General features: G+C 43.9%; 1 non-coding gene across 1 annotated transcript; it reads right to left on the bottom strand.

Annotated features, from left to right (window-relative positions):
* Positions 1-7,733: 7,733 nt before the first annotated feature.
* Positions 7,734-7,807, bottom strand: Trnai-aau. The gene has a single exon. It is a non-coding gene; the product is annotated as a tRNA-Ile (tRNA).
* Positions 7,808-14,445: the final 6,638 nt, after the last annotated feature.

Raw genomic sequence — 14,445 nt, 5'->3', positions numbered from 1 at the left:
CTCTAAGGGTTTGCAAAAATTTCACGGGTCGTCAGGGCGCCATTAATCACCGGCTGTCCTGTCTCTGTCGCTCCTGGACGTCTGTTGAGTGCCTTCGCCTTCACCGCCGCCGCCGCTCTCCCTAATTTCCCGCTACATTAAGGTCTGTGTTTTTTGCAGGTCAGCTTCAGGTAATTTTGGATCAGGTCAGTTCGGCGGAGGTGGCCCAGATGCGTTGGAGGTCTGGTGGTCTGGTCTGGCCTGTCTCGGCCTATGCCTTGTTTTTCTCGGCATGGAAGAAAGTGAGTGATGGTTAAATAAGCCCCTGCCTGACACCGCGGAGGTCGTTTCGTGATATGGTTATTTGGCCTCGCTGATAACTTGTTCCGCAGCTGCATTGATACCACGCCGTTGTGTAACTCGGGTACTTTACGACATCGCGCGTTGATTGGACCACAGGCTGCCAACAGGGTACGTTCCACACCGCACGGAACCGTTGATTTACTGCAGCATCATAGTGTCGACAAAGACGAGACAAATGAGAGGGGAAAGGTTATATAGAAACTTCAAGAAAGACTCATGCTTTTTTTTTCTGCTTCACCCTAACTTTTCTTCCCCTACATATCATACTGTCTCTATTCGACCTTAAGCAATAGACAACACTGAACTCTCCACAGTGTTTTGTTGAAAGGGTCAAGGAGAACCCTCAAGAATCAAATACCTCACACTACCTATCAGATCATTAAATGGACTAAAAATGTCAAGGTGAGAGCAGCCCTAAGGGAAGTCGAGAAAGTAGGGTAAGTGTGAATCAGCAGCGGACCTCAGCACTCCCACTCACTCCCTGCCTGTCTGCATGCTGGTGATGGACGTTCGGAGCGAGACACCACGTGACAGGACGGCTGGGAACTGTTGTTTGCTGACCGCCTGACTACTGCAGCACATTCACCAGCGATGAAAAAAAAAAATAAGTGTTTAGATGCGCTTTATGAGAGAACTAAGAGGAAGAGGATCAAAAGAACTAGCTGGTGTTTAACACTCTCTCTCTCTCTCTCTCTCTCTCTCTCTCTCTCTCTCTCTCTCTCTCACCTTTCTCAATGGACGAAATAATATGATCATGAAATGGTGCCAGTGTCAATTAATAACAACCTTGGTGTGTGTGTGTGTGTGTGTGTGTGTGTGTGTGTGTGTGTGTGTGTGTGTATGCGGTAAGACTCTTCGTGTGTCTTATAACCAATTCCCATTTATTATGTCTCTCCCCGCTTTTATTTCTTTTATTTTACTTATATTTCTCTCTCTCTCTCTCTCTCTCTCTCTCTCTCTCTCTCTGTCCAGGCCTAGTGGTGTAACCCTCTTGAATATGATAAACAAATTCCAGCCATAACTTGCCGGCGACCTCAGCATATCTGGCTCGCTCTTTCATCACTCGGTAACAAGCATCCACGTCCCAAGCTGTTAGGAAACACTCCAGGGAAACGTGACAGATTTAACTCGTAGAAATTCACTTACCGATACTATGTGGTAATGAACGACGGGCTGAGGAATGAAGGTGTCTAGAAATAGGTATAGTCAGTGAGAGATATGGATCCATAGTCAGACAGGCACACAGACAAACAGAAAGAGGCATTTATAGACGAGAGTAAATTCTTAACGCTCTATTACTCTCCTAACAGTAAGAATACAACTATTTTCCGCCTGTTTATTCTGTATCATTCCTAATGCACAAGCTCTCCAACACCTGCGCCAGTAAACAAGCAACGACAGAGATAGATGTAGAAATCATTTCTTGAATAATACATCTCAAATACTTTATTCCCACACGCATGCAAGCGCGCACGCAAGCACAGAGACACACGCACATGCGCAGAGATTCAGGCACGCAAGCACACTCACACAGGCAGAAAGACAGACACACACACTGACATACACACACACACACCTCTTCTCTGTCCCCCTTTCCACACACCCAGTAGCAGAAGTAGAAAGAGTTCATCGCTACTTGGTATAAGAACAAATCATTAAATATCAAATAAAAAGAAAATTCAACAAAATGTATATAAGATGTCAAATAAAGAAGAAAAGCAAAAAAAAAAAAAAATTATACCAACAGAAAAGAGAAGATTACCAGTTCACTTCGCTATCCTGCCCAGTGGTGGTGAGGTGATGAAGTGGTGGTGAGGTGCTATGGTAGTGAAGTGGTGGTGAGGTGGTGAGGTACTAAAGAACTTGAGTGGTGAGGTGCAGTGGTTCTAAAGTGGTAAGTAATTAAGTGGTGAAGCAGTGAAGTGGTGAAGTGGTGAAATGGTGAGATGGTGAGATGGAGAAGTGGTGGTGAGGTGGTGATGTACAGGGGAGCTTGGGTTGTGAGGTACAGTAGTTGTGAAGTGGTAATAAAGTGATGAAGTTGTGAAGCAGTGAGATGGTGAAGTGGTGAAGTGGTGACGTAGTGGTGAAGTGCTAAGATGCCCAATATATTTCTTCGGGAGCCACAAGAGCAATCCGTGCAGCGTGTGTGTGTGCTTAGTGGGGGAGCGGGTCAACTGACGGGGGCAGGAGGTCAACGAAGTGGAGTCACGGGTCGCAGCAGGGGCAGGTGGAGCGGGGTTGGTGGGGTGGGTGGACGAGGTGGAAGCAAAGTGGAGGTGTTTCTTGCAGGCTATTGTGGCTAGGAGATAAGAGGTTTCAATGTGTGGCGCCGCTGTTGCCTTCTCCATCTCTACCTCCACCTCCTCCATCTCCTCCACCTTTTTTTATCTTCGAGTCCTCCACTTCTGCTTCTTTTATTCTCCATCTCCACCACCACCACACCGAAAATAACCACCGCAGCAAACCATCCTCACCACAACCCATACCATCTTTCACCACAATGATCAGAATTACCCACCAACACCACCACCATCACCACCACCACTACCATCACAGTCATCACCACTGTTTTTTTGTCTCCTCTTCCTCCTCCTCCTCCTCCTCCTCCTCCTCCTCCTCCTCCTCCTCCTTGACCGAGCTTACGTAGTTGGGGTAAAATTTAGAAGTGATTCAGAAGCAGGACAATGATCTTAGGGGACAGATGAGGAGGAGGAGGAGAAGGAGGAGAAGGAGACAGGAAGAGGGGAAGAGGAGGAGGAGGAGGAGAAGGAGGAGGAAGAGGAGGAGGAGGAGGAGAATGAACTAGTAATCCCAACCCTCCCCCGCCCAGTCTCTTCTTTCCCATTACATCTCCAACTTTCTCTCTCTCTCTCTCTCTCTCTCTCTCTCTCTCTCTCTCTCTCTCTCTCTCTCTCTCTCTCTCTCTCTCTCTCTCTCGTGCACCTTTAGTTATTCTTGGTAACTTGGACAATAGAACACACACACACACACACACACACACACACACACACACACACACACACACACACACACTGACGCCGCCGTATCCACAACAGTCATGACTCGTCTCCCAACAAGGTCAGGAGTCAGACACAGACGACAACACAGCTTTTGCAACTAATCAGCAACCAGAAAAGTCCTCCATTTTTCCCACAGGCAAGACGTGTCCGGAGCAGAGCCAAGAGGAGGAGGAGGAGGAGGAGGAGGTAGTGGTGGTGGTGGTGATGGTGGTGGTGGTGGAGGTGGAGCAGGGTCATGAGGAGGCAGTGGAGGAGGAAGAAAGGATGTGGAGATGGAGATGGAGGAAAGGAAGTGGAAAAAGAGAAATAGGAAAAGGAGGAGGAGGAAAAGGGGGAGGAGGAAGAGGAATACAAAGGAATACAAAGGAAGACAAACAGCAACAGACCCTTAAGTCCTTACTAGGCTGTTTGTGGAGACTATCTACTAACTACCAGTGGTAGAGACAGGACAGCAAAGCAGAAGGCTCCTCCCCACCTACCCCTCCCTCCAGCCGAGGCTGGAAGGAAAAAAGGCGAAACAATATGATTTCAAAAAATCACATGGAATTTTAGTAGAGAGTGAAAAGGAAATGTGTAATCTACGTCTGACTACTTGTGTTTGTGGAGGAAAGCATAGCATACTTTCCCTGTAGGGACACCGTACGCTGATAACCCCTTGCAACATTGATCCCTGGTACTTAGTTCCCGATGATGATCAATGGTTGACAAGGCCCTCTCCAAACACAGCCCGTCACAGGTCGAGAGTAGTAGTAGTGACCGTTCACTCTGGGCTATCTGTGCGTGTATGCAGTGTAGTGTAGTATGTATGTAGAGACAGTGTGGAGTCAAAAAGTTGGTGCGGCAGCCTTGCCTGGCCCTTTCAAGAGAGGCAGCAGTCAATCAGGCCCCAGCTCCGTACAACCATTGTAAAAGTGCACTTCTCTTTAAAGGGCGCCGCACATGGCCTTGGGTTCATTTTTTGTTAATCTGCATTGTATTTTTTCAAATTTTTCGATATATATTTTTGTAATACGGTGACCAAAACTGAACATTGTATTCGAGATGTGGACGGACGAGTGAGTTATATAATGTTAATATTATTTTCTCGGACTTGAAAGTGAAAGATCGTCCAATGAAACCAACTAATTTATTCGCAGTTTTGACGACTTCAGTACAGTGTTTGCTAGGCTTGAGGTCTGCTGAAACAATGACACCAAGATCTTTTTCTTTGTCCACACTCGTCATTGGGGTATTATTCATCTTGTATGTCACCTGAGGATTTTGGTTTCCTATGTGTAAAACGTGGCATTTATCTATATTGGATTTCATTTGCCACTTGTTTGACCATTCGATGAGAGTATCTAAATCTCTTTGCAAAAGGAGGAGGAGGAGGAGGAGGAGGAGGAGGAGGAGGAGGAGGAGGAGGAGGTGGTGGTTAAAGGCTTCCTCCAATAGTTTCTCCTCTAGAATGGGTTTACCACAAAGAACATATAAAATAAACCCAAAGGAAAAACAACACAAACAATTACACATTTGTCGGTCCTTCTAAATGAAAAATAGAAAAGACTTAAGGTTTCTTAGTAAAATGGAAAGTCTCTCTCTCTCTCTCTCTCTCTCTCTCTCTCTCTCTCTCTCTCTCTCTCTCTCTCTCTCTAATAAATGTTCCTTTTTACTCGTCTTTATACTCTTCGGGTCATGCAGAGAGAGAGAGAGAGAGAGAGAGAGAGAGAGAGAGAGAGAGAGAGAGAGAGAGAGAGAGAGACCAGGCAGTGACCTCGTTGCATGACTCTCCTAGTGCCTTTAGTGACGAGGGCAGTGGAGTGTGTATAAACCCCTGCTTGAGTCGTGCCAACCCTGAGGAACCCCACGCGATGCCGAGACACACGGCGCTGTATTAGTGGCTGAAGGAAGGCAAGGGTGGGTTAACCTTTTCAGTACTGGGTCGCTTTTTTACCTTTAGTTTCGGGTGTTAGACTATTTTTATTGACATTAGGAAGGGTCTATGGAGGTCAGGAGATTAATAGCCAGAGTCGTCACTATTCTAATTCCCATATAAGTTTCTGAAGCTGTGTGAAATTGTTATATAGCAAGTAGAATGAATATATAAACGCGTCATGGTACTGAGGATTTGATGTGGCTGAGGGAGAAGTTGTTATACCATGTCCATCTCCATCACCCTTGCAATCACCACCACCATCAGCGCTACTGTCGTTATGTCCTATAATTATCACCCACACTACAACTATCATCACCATACCCCCCTCGTCTCCGCTGCCGCTGCTATTATCTCCTATTAGCTTGTCACCACCACCACTCCCCTCATTACCATCATTATTAACAACAAAAACAACGATATTAAGTTTTTTTTTTCGCTACTTTAAACTCTTAGTCAAAAATAAGAAAAAGAAAGAGAAAATGAAGACAATGACGCCAGGAGCAACAACAACAACAACAATAAACAGTCATCACTAAAATACATCACTTCTTATACATCTTAGGCAGTCAACACCACATTTTACACCATCAGTATCTCCTTCACTACCACACCACTGCAATTTCTAGGAATCGTAAAGGAGGAAAAGGAGGAGGAGGAGGAGGAGGAGGAGGAGGTGGAGGAGGAGGAGAAGGAGGAGGTGGAGGAGGAGGAGGAGGAGGATGAGGAGGTGGCGGTGGTGGTGGTGGTGGTGGTGGAAAAGGAGGAAAAGGTCATTGAAACTTGGATTGAGAGAAAAAAAAACTATAAAAAGAGCGTAAAAGAGAGAGAGAGAGAGAGAGAGAGAGAGAGAGAGAGAGAGAGAGAGAGAGAGAGAGAGAGAGAGAGAAAAAAAGGGGCCATAAAAGACGAGAAAAGCAAACCATCGCAGTCATTCACTTACTGCAAAACCTTTAAATCATCGACCACGAGCCCAGAGAGAGAGAGAGAGAGAGAGAGAGAGAGAGAGAGAGAGAGAGAGAGAGAGAGAGACTCAAACCAAGAACTAGAAAACCAGAGAGAGAGAGACACAGACAAACCAATACACACACACACGTAGACACACAAACAGTCACACAAAACATACACACACAGACAGTCAGAGAGAACAGAGATGAGGGCAGCGTCGAGGGAGGATGGGCGGGGCTGGCTGGGCGGGGCGGAGTGGGAAACCATTTGAGATACGAGCGCGATACTTGGCCATGAAGAGACGATTATAGGGCCGTAACGTGTTAGTTTTATGGATCATCACGCCGCGGCCCGAGGGAGATAATGGGGGATGGAAGGAGGGCAGGAAGGAAGGAAGGAAGGAAGAGAAGGAAGATAGGGAGTCGCTGATCAAGAGCAAAAGGAGGGAAATGGGAGAAAGATGAATGGCGAAGAATTATGATGATGAGGAAATGTTTGAAAAAGTAAGACGGTGAAGTGACTGACTTATGACTCGTCTGTCCAGGATATTTCGAGAAGTTATGGAGGATATAGCATGTAAGTAATGTGTGTGTGTGTGTGTGTGTGTGTGTAGGGCTGTGGTCGTGCGGGTAGATGACGTCGTTGTATGGATAAGTGAATGACTTTATAAGGCTGGAAGGTTGAATGAGAGCGCGGATGAATGGCTGGCTGGCTAACTGACCGATTTGCGACTTGAGTGGTTCGGCAGCTGGGTGTACGAGTGTGGCTGACTGCCTGACTGAGTGATGTTAGCTGAATGATTCACTGGGTCGTTAACTGCATGAATGGCTCTTCTAACCGACTGGCCGTATTGGGTGACTTACAGGGCGAATGAGGTGGATGACTGGCTGGTAGGGAACATCTTGGAGGAAAATATCCACATACCGTTCGTCCTGCTTTCCTGGATGACTGCAAATTCACTGACACCCTGATATAGGTAGGCCAGTATTTTGAAACACTTTGCTCTCTCACCATCACTGCTTTCCGAAGGCTCCTGTTGAAAATACTCGTGTTATTTTAGAGTATTTTTATGGTTCCTGTGATAGACTAGCAAGATTCCTAGTTTATTAAAAGGAGAAACTATCATGAAAACCCGGCTGGTAGTGTCTGCAGCCTTGGAAAGTTGTCGAATAGTGATCGGGGAAGGCGCTTCTGAATACGGGCGAGAGATTGATCATATAAGTGACTAAATAGCTACCTCATATTCCATTCATAGTCATACAATACATATTGACTGACGGGATACCTGACTGCAGGACGGACGAGTGCATCAGACAGTAAGACAAATGGGTGAAGAGCGACATTTTGGACCTGATCACCGAGGGAATAGTTAACACCCAGTTTAAAATGAAGGCAAGAATGAAAAGATATCTAGTTTTATCTTTCTGAGGATTGTTTTATGAGTGTAGTGATAATGCATGATTTCTTTACAAAGTGAATACATAAGAAAAATGCATACATCCCGCGCTTGGCCCGTATGGGGATCGAACCCACGACATCCGCGTTATTAGCACGGCGCTCTAACCAACTGAGCTAACAGGCCAGTGATAACAAATCTGGAACTCCTGAGAAAAAAAAAAATACACGCATTGCATTATTTTCATCATAATCATTATTGTAATCATCGAAGAATGTGTGTGTGTGTGTGTGTATTGTATGCAGCCGCACTTGCATGCGTGCAAGCACACGTATGCGCAGGCGCGGGTGCATACATTCAACAGTCTGTAAAAAGCTTCTCTCATCGACACATTCCCAATCCATGACATGTGAGAAAATAGGACGAGAATGACGGGGGTGGCGAGGCATGGGACGGGGCAGGGCAAGGCTGGGCAGGACATGGGGTGGGGCGGTGTGGGGCGGGGCTGTGTGGCTGATGTTCCCGGCCTTGACACCCACGTGACTTCACCTGTCACCTGGCGGCCCTCGAGCAGCCGCCGGAGCGTAGAGGACTGGCAGCCGGCGCCACGGTGTCACTTCCCTCCCATTACGACATGAGTGAGAGAGAGAGAGAGAGAGAGAGAGAGAGAGAGAGAGAGAGAGAGAGAGAGAGAGAGAGAGAGAGAGAGAGAATCAGACGATCAGACAGACAGTACACAGAAGACAATCCCTGGACACACAAACAGACAGAAAAACAGAGAGAGAGAGAGAGAGAGAGAGAGAGAGAGAGAGAGAGAGAGAGAGAGAGAGAGAGAGAGAGAGAGAGAGAGAGAGAGCCAAACATAAAAATACTCTCAAGTGAAGACAATCAAGAAAATAAGAAAAAAAAGATAATAAAACAGCCATTTTATAGACGAGGAGAAAATAACAGCGGTGAGAAATGAAGCTTTGAGATACGGGAAGGAGGAAGTCGTGTACGAGACTTACAGGTATTCACAGGTACAGGTAAAGACACAACAGGTAAAGGTAACTACATGAGACCAGGTCCGCGCTCCTCTCCTTTACAGACGCTGGAATGTCCTTTAAAAACCTTCAGAAGCACAAATTTCTTTCACAGTCTATCGTTCTTCTCTCTTTTATCTATTTGTTCAATCCTATTTACTCTTTCCATTCTTCCCTTTTCCTCCTCCTCCTCCTCCTCCTCCTCCTCCCCTCCTTCTCCTCTTCCGTCATGACATTCTTTCCTCTCTTTCTCTTCCTCCTCGTTCCTACATTCCTGTGTTGTCTCTGTTCCTTTCTTTCCATCCTTCTCAAGTTAATGAAAATGTTGAGCTTTGCCATTTTCAGTCAATCATAATTTTTCTTCCTCTTCTGCGTTTGTTAGACTTGATGAAACAAAAACAGTCGAAATTGAGAAATGGAAGGTTAAGGAGAGAGAGAGAGAGAGAGAGAGAGAGAGAGAGAGAGAGAGAGAGAGAGAGAGAGAGAGAGAGAGAGAGAGAGAGAGAGAGAGAGAGAGAGAGACAGTGACAGAGAATATATTAACTCTCGCTAAGATATACCTTTGAAACGTCTCGAAGCGCACTTACGAAGAGAAATAAAAAAAGAATAAAAGAAAAAAAAAAACAAAGCAGGCAAAACAAATGAACGGGAAAAAAACATGAATAACAACACACAAAAAAAAAAAAGAGAAAAAGATACAAAACACCAGAAACACGAGAAAAGAAAACGGCATAAAAGAAGACAAAAAAATAAAGGAAAAGAAGAAGGAAAAAAAGCTAAAAGGTGGCACAGGGCGGAGAGGAAGACAGGCTTAGCGATGGGATCAAAGCTACTCACCACAGGATTAACGAAGGCCACGGGAAGAACGGTCATTACGAGGGGCTCCTAATTGTCCTGCCTCGCGCCGCCCCCAATCACCGCCGCCGCTCACCTGGGGGAGGGATGGATTGCCCCAATTATCGCCAATCAGTGAGAGTGATCCTGCCACACACATAAACTTTCCTACCCCGTCCCTTGATCTCCACTTCATTGTCAAGAATCTATTTGTAACGCCGCCGTGACTCCAGACTCCCTTTCTCCCTCCTGACTATTTTATTTTGAGTTTTTACGATTAGATTAACATGAATATTTTTTCAAGGTTTGAGTTCATTAACCCCTTGAGCAGTATGACGCGTTTCCACATTCATTCCGGTTACTGTTTGGTGATTTTATACATGCAGCTTCAGAAACTTATGTAGGGTATTAAAAATAGTGAACACTCTGGCCACTAATCTTCTGACCTCCATAGAACCTTCCTAATGTAATAAAATGGTCTAATCGTACACAAACCTCAAGGTAAAAATGTGTCCCAGTATTGAAGGGTTTAAGGAAAAATATGTATGAAGCACTATTTAAACTCGTCTCTGCGCGCGCGCACACACACACACACACACACACACACACTCCTTACCGAAACTTAAGCTGCAGATGACGTCATTATCCATAAGTAAATAAATAAACAAATGAAAAGACAACAACATGAGGTCATAATCTAATTTACACACCTACAATTAGATCCACCTTACTGTTTTTATTATCATTACAATTACCATTGTTGTTTTTATTGTTGATATTGTTGCCATGACCACCACCACCACCACCACCACCACCACCACCACCACAACCACCATTACCACCATTACCACCATCACCACCACCACCAATACCCACACGCAGCACCACCACCATCACCACCACAGTCCTCCAATAAATAGCACAGTGGTCTTAATGAGCAATAAATTGTAAGCAGAGCCACGACGAGCCGGGCGGCACTTACATACGAGTCGGCCACTTCATTACTAGTGAGGTGTGAGCCCCTTAGAGTGAAGAGTGGAGGGACAGCATTGTGAGAGACGAAACTTTCTACCTCCAGCCACCCCAACACGTGGAAGATAATAGGACTGATCATGTCCGTATTCAGAAATGATTTGCTCTCTCACAACGACAATTTTCCTAGGCCACAGAGACCACGCTGCATAAGACATTCTTTTTTTCTCTCATCCCTATTCTGTCCAACCCCCTAATACAAGAGTTAACCAGTACTCTCAATCATTCATACCTTTCTCTGGTAAACTTTGGCACTCCCTACCTGCTTCTGTATTTCCATCTTCCTACGACTTGACTATTAAGAGGGACGTTTCAAGACATTTGTCTCTAACTTTTGGAGAACTCTTATGTTCTTTAAGGGAACTGGCAACCAAGTGAGCCTTTTTTTTTTTTTTGTCGCCCTTGGCCAGTTTCCCATTTTGCATCAAAAAGAAAAAAATACTGGCAGGGTTTTCAAGTCGGTTTCTCCTTATAATAAACTAGAAATCTTGCCAATTCATCATCAGAACCATAGAAAAAAAAACATTATTAAAAAGACGAGTATCTTCAACTGGAGCCTTTGGGAAACAGTGATGGTGAGAGAGCAAAGCGTTTCAGAATACGAACCTTGAGTGTGGCCAGGAGGGTAAACAATAGTCTTGGCTTGGATAAATTTCAGTAGTTGTTGTGTTGTTATGTTTCACTGTCATCACTTTCTTCTTCTTCATCTTCTTCTTCTTCTTCTTCTTCTTCTTCTTCTTCTTCTTCTTCTTCTTCTTTTCTTGTTCGCGCTCTTGTTCTACAGTTTGTTTTCTTCAATGTATTTATTTATTTTTGACACTGGCACGATTTATGTTATGTCGAGACTTTGTTTTCTTTTATTCTTCTTCATCTTTTTTTTTTCCTCCTTCTCCTCCTCTTTCTCCTCTTTTATATTATTGTTCTGATTGATTGATGATGATTTTGTTGTTGCAGTCGTCACTGTCGGCTTCTTTTTCATATTGACAGTTTTGTGTTGTCGAGAAGTTATTTTCCTTATCATCATCATCATCATTATTTTTTCTTGGTCATCACCCCATTATCCACTTCATCATCTCCAGCGCACATGTCACGCACTGTTAAAGGTTTATTATTGTTGTTAGCCTCGAATATCCTCAGTCGTGGTGATAGTCAATGTTGTTCTTGCAATTGCACATATCAGAGGCGATAAATGATGGTTCTGCTATCTATCTACAGTGAAAACTTTTAAACATCTCTTATTTTCCTAATTAAATCTCGACAACAACAAGGCTTTCATCTAAATTTTCCTCCCGTTTACACTTCGGCGAGACTTCGAAGTGTAGGTGATGTGTGTGTGTGTGTGTGTGTGTGTGTGTGTGTGTGTGTGTGTGTGTGTGTGTGTGTGTGTGTGTGTGTGTGTGTGTGTGTGTGTGTGTGTGTGTGTGTTTTATTTTTTAAAGGTTCGTTCGTTTAAAGGGATGACTTAGTTGTAAAGGATACGGCGATGCTTAATCATGTACTGGTGTGTTTCTTTTCTATTGATGGCGTGAAATACCTATAAAAAAAAATATTAGTAAAATGATGCAGAAAAAATGAAATAAGAAGGAAATAAGAACGAAAAATAAGCTAAATTAATAAAAAAAAAAGCAAGAGAAGAGTTAACAAAAACTTAACTGAATATTTGAGTAAATCCCCTTAAACAAAAAAAAAAAAAAAAGAAATAAGAAGGAAATAAGAACGAAAAAATAAACTAAATTCATGAAAATAGCAAGACAAGAAGTAATAGAACCTTAACTTAACATTTGAGTAAATCTCCCACAAAACACACACACACACACACACACACACACACACACACACACACAAATTAAGGATGAAATAAAACAAAAAAATAAACTAAATCAATCAATAAAAATAACAACAGAAGAATGAACTAAACCTTAACTAAACATATGACTAAAAGAAAGAAAAAACGAAAAGACAACGAGAATCAGTTAAAAAAAAGGAAAGCAGAAAAAAGGAGAATAAAATAAAAATAATAACAGAAAAACTAACTAACTAACTAAACCTTAACCAAACATCTGACTAAAAAAAAAAAAAAAAAGAAAGTCAACGAGAATCAGTTCAGAAAAAAAAGAAAGCAGGTAAAATAGGAGAAGAAAAAGTCAAAATAGTGAAGCGTAGCAGCAAATTGACTAGAGGAACCAAGCGGGGCTCCTCACCACAACCCGGGCACCAGAATGCCAGTCACGAGGAACAAGATTTACAACCGAGAGAGAAAGAGAAACGGACAAAATAGAACATGCCCATCGAGGGAGGCAAAGAGAGTAAGTGAGAGAGAGAAAGAGAAAGAGAGAGAGAAAGCCAGTGGGTGTGGTAGACGGAAAGTGGTTTGAAGTGAGAGTGTTATGCTACAAATCTCCCTTCCTCTCTTTCTCTCTCCATCTCCCTCTCTCTCTCTCTCCCTTTCTCTCTCTCTCTCTGTCAATCTTTTTTTTCGCTCACAGTTGAAGGAAAAGTGTTTTCTCTCCCTTTCTTTAAATGGATGAGAGGGAGACAGAGGGACAGAGGCGCAGAGGGAGAGAGGGATGGAGTGGGAGGAAGGAGAGGGGAAGGGAGAGCGAGGGAGAGGCAAGAGGCTGTGGTCTCGCCTCTCTGTGCTGCGGTGAGGTAATGGTGTGTGTACTCGCCCTCTCGTTACAGGACAAGAAAATGAGTCCAAGTACGCCCGCTGAGAGAGAGAGAGAGAGAGAGAGAGAGAGAGAGAGAGAGAGAAAGCATTCTTTTAATTTGGAGGATGTAGCACATTTATCCTTCTTACTGCGTGACGCTTTTCTTTATTCTCTCTCTCTCTCTCTCTCTCTCTCTCTCTCTCTCTCTCTCTCTCTCTCTCTCTCTCTCTCTTAATCTTTTTTTTTTTGTCTTTCTGTTCTGTTTTTTTTTTCATGTAAAATTCACCAACGAACCTAACTTTATTCATATATTCTTTTTTCATGCTTTTATTTCCAGTTTTATCATCTCCTCATCCTTCCACCCTTTTCCCATTTCTCCCCACTCACCTGCCCTTCTCACCTGTTGACCACTAACTAATCATAATCTTTCCTTCCGTTTCCTATCTCTCTCAGTTATCTCTCATTCCTTAAGTCTCATCTTTCTCATCTTCTCCCACCCATCTTCCCTCCCTCCCTCCCTTATTCCCTTCCTCCTTCGCCTGTCCTTTTTTAGCTGATCATTAATTTTTACATCATAATCTTTTCTTCCTCATTCTCTCCTTCTTCTTCTCTTCTCCTTCCTCTTTCATGTTCCCGTATACTTCTTCGTTACTCTTAAATGTTCCTTTCCTTTTACTCTTTTCTCTATTTCCTTTCCCATGTTTGCTTTATACATTCTCGTTACTTTCCAATGTTCCTTTCTTTTCACCTCTCTCTCGTTCCTTTCCCATTTTCCGCGTCCTGCCTCCTCGTGCACCTGTCCCTCTTAGCTGGCTCACCTATAGGAAAAGAGTCTAGTCCTCCAGCCGTGTCCATACCAGCCCATTAAGGCATCGTCGTGGCCAAGTGTCGGGGCGTGTTTACCATACTTGATTTAGTGTTCGATGCACCACAAGCCGAGGAGAGGGAGGGGGTGGCAGACAGGGAAGGTTGAAAGGGAGAGGGGAGGGTTGTGTGCTTCTTCATCATTACTTTCTTTTCTTTCATCCCTTTTAAGCTCTCTCTCTCTCTCTCTCTCTCTCTCTCTCTCTCTCTCTCTCTCTCTCTCTCTCTCTATACCTAATTTCCAAGGCCACAGAGATGATTAGCAGGGTTTTCAAGAGTTTTTCTCCACTTGATAACATAGAAATCTTGTCACTCTGCCTCTAGAACCATAAGAAAAAACCACCTTAAAAACTCATGTAAATCAAAATAAAGCCTTTTGAAATAGTGGAGCTGAAGCACAAAAGTGTTTGAGAATACGATC

Source organism: Portunus trituberculatus, chromosome 50, assembly GCF_017591435.1.
Source record: "Portunus trituberculatus isolate SZX2019 chromosome 50, ASM1759143v1, whole genome shotgun sequence".
In the NCBI taxonomy this organism is placed as follows: Eukaryota; Metazoa; Arthropoda; class Malacostraca; order Decapoda; family Portunidae; genus Portunus; species Portunus trituberculatus.
The sequence above is the reverse complement of the archived record's forward strand: the minus strand, read 5'-3'. Positions and strand labels throughout refer to the sequence as shown.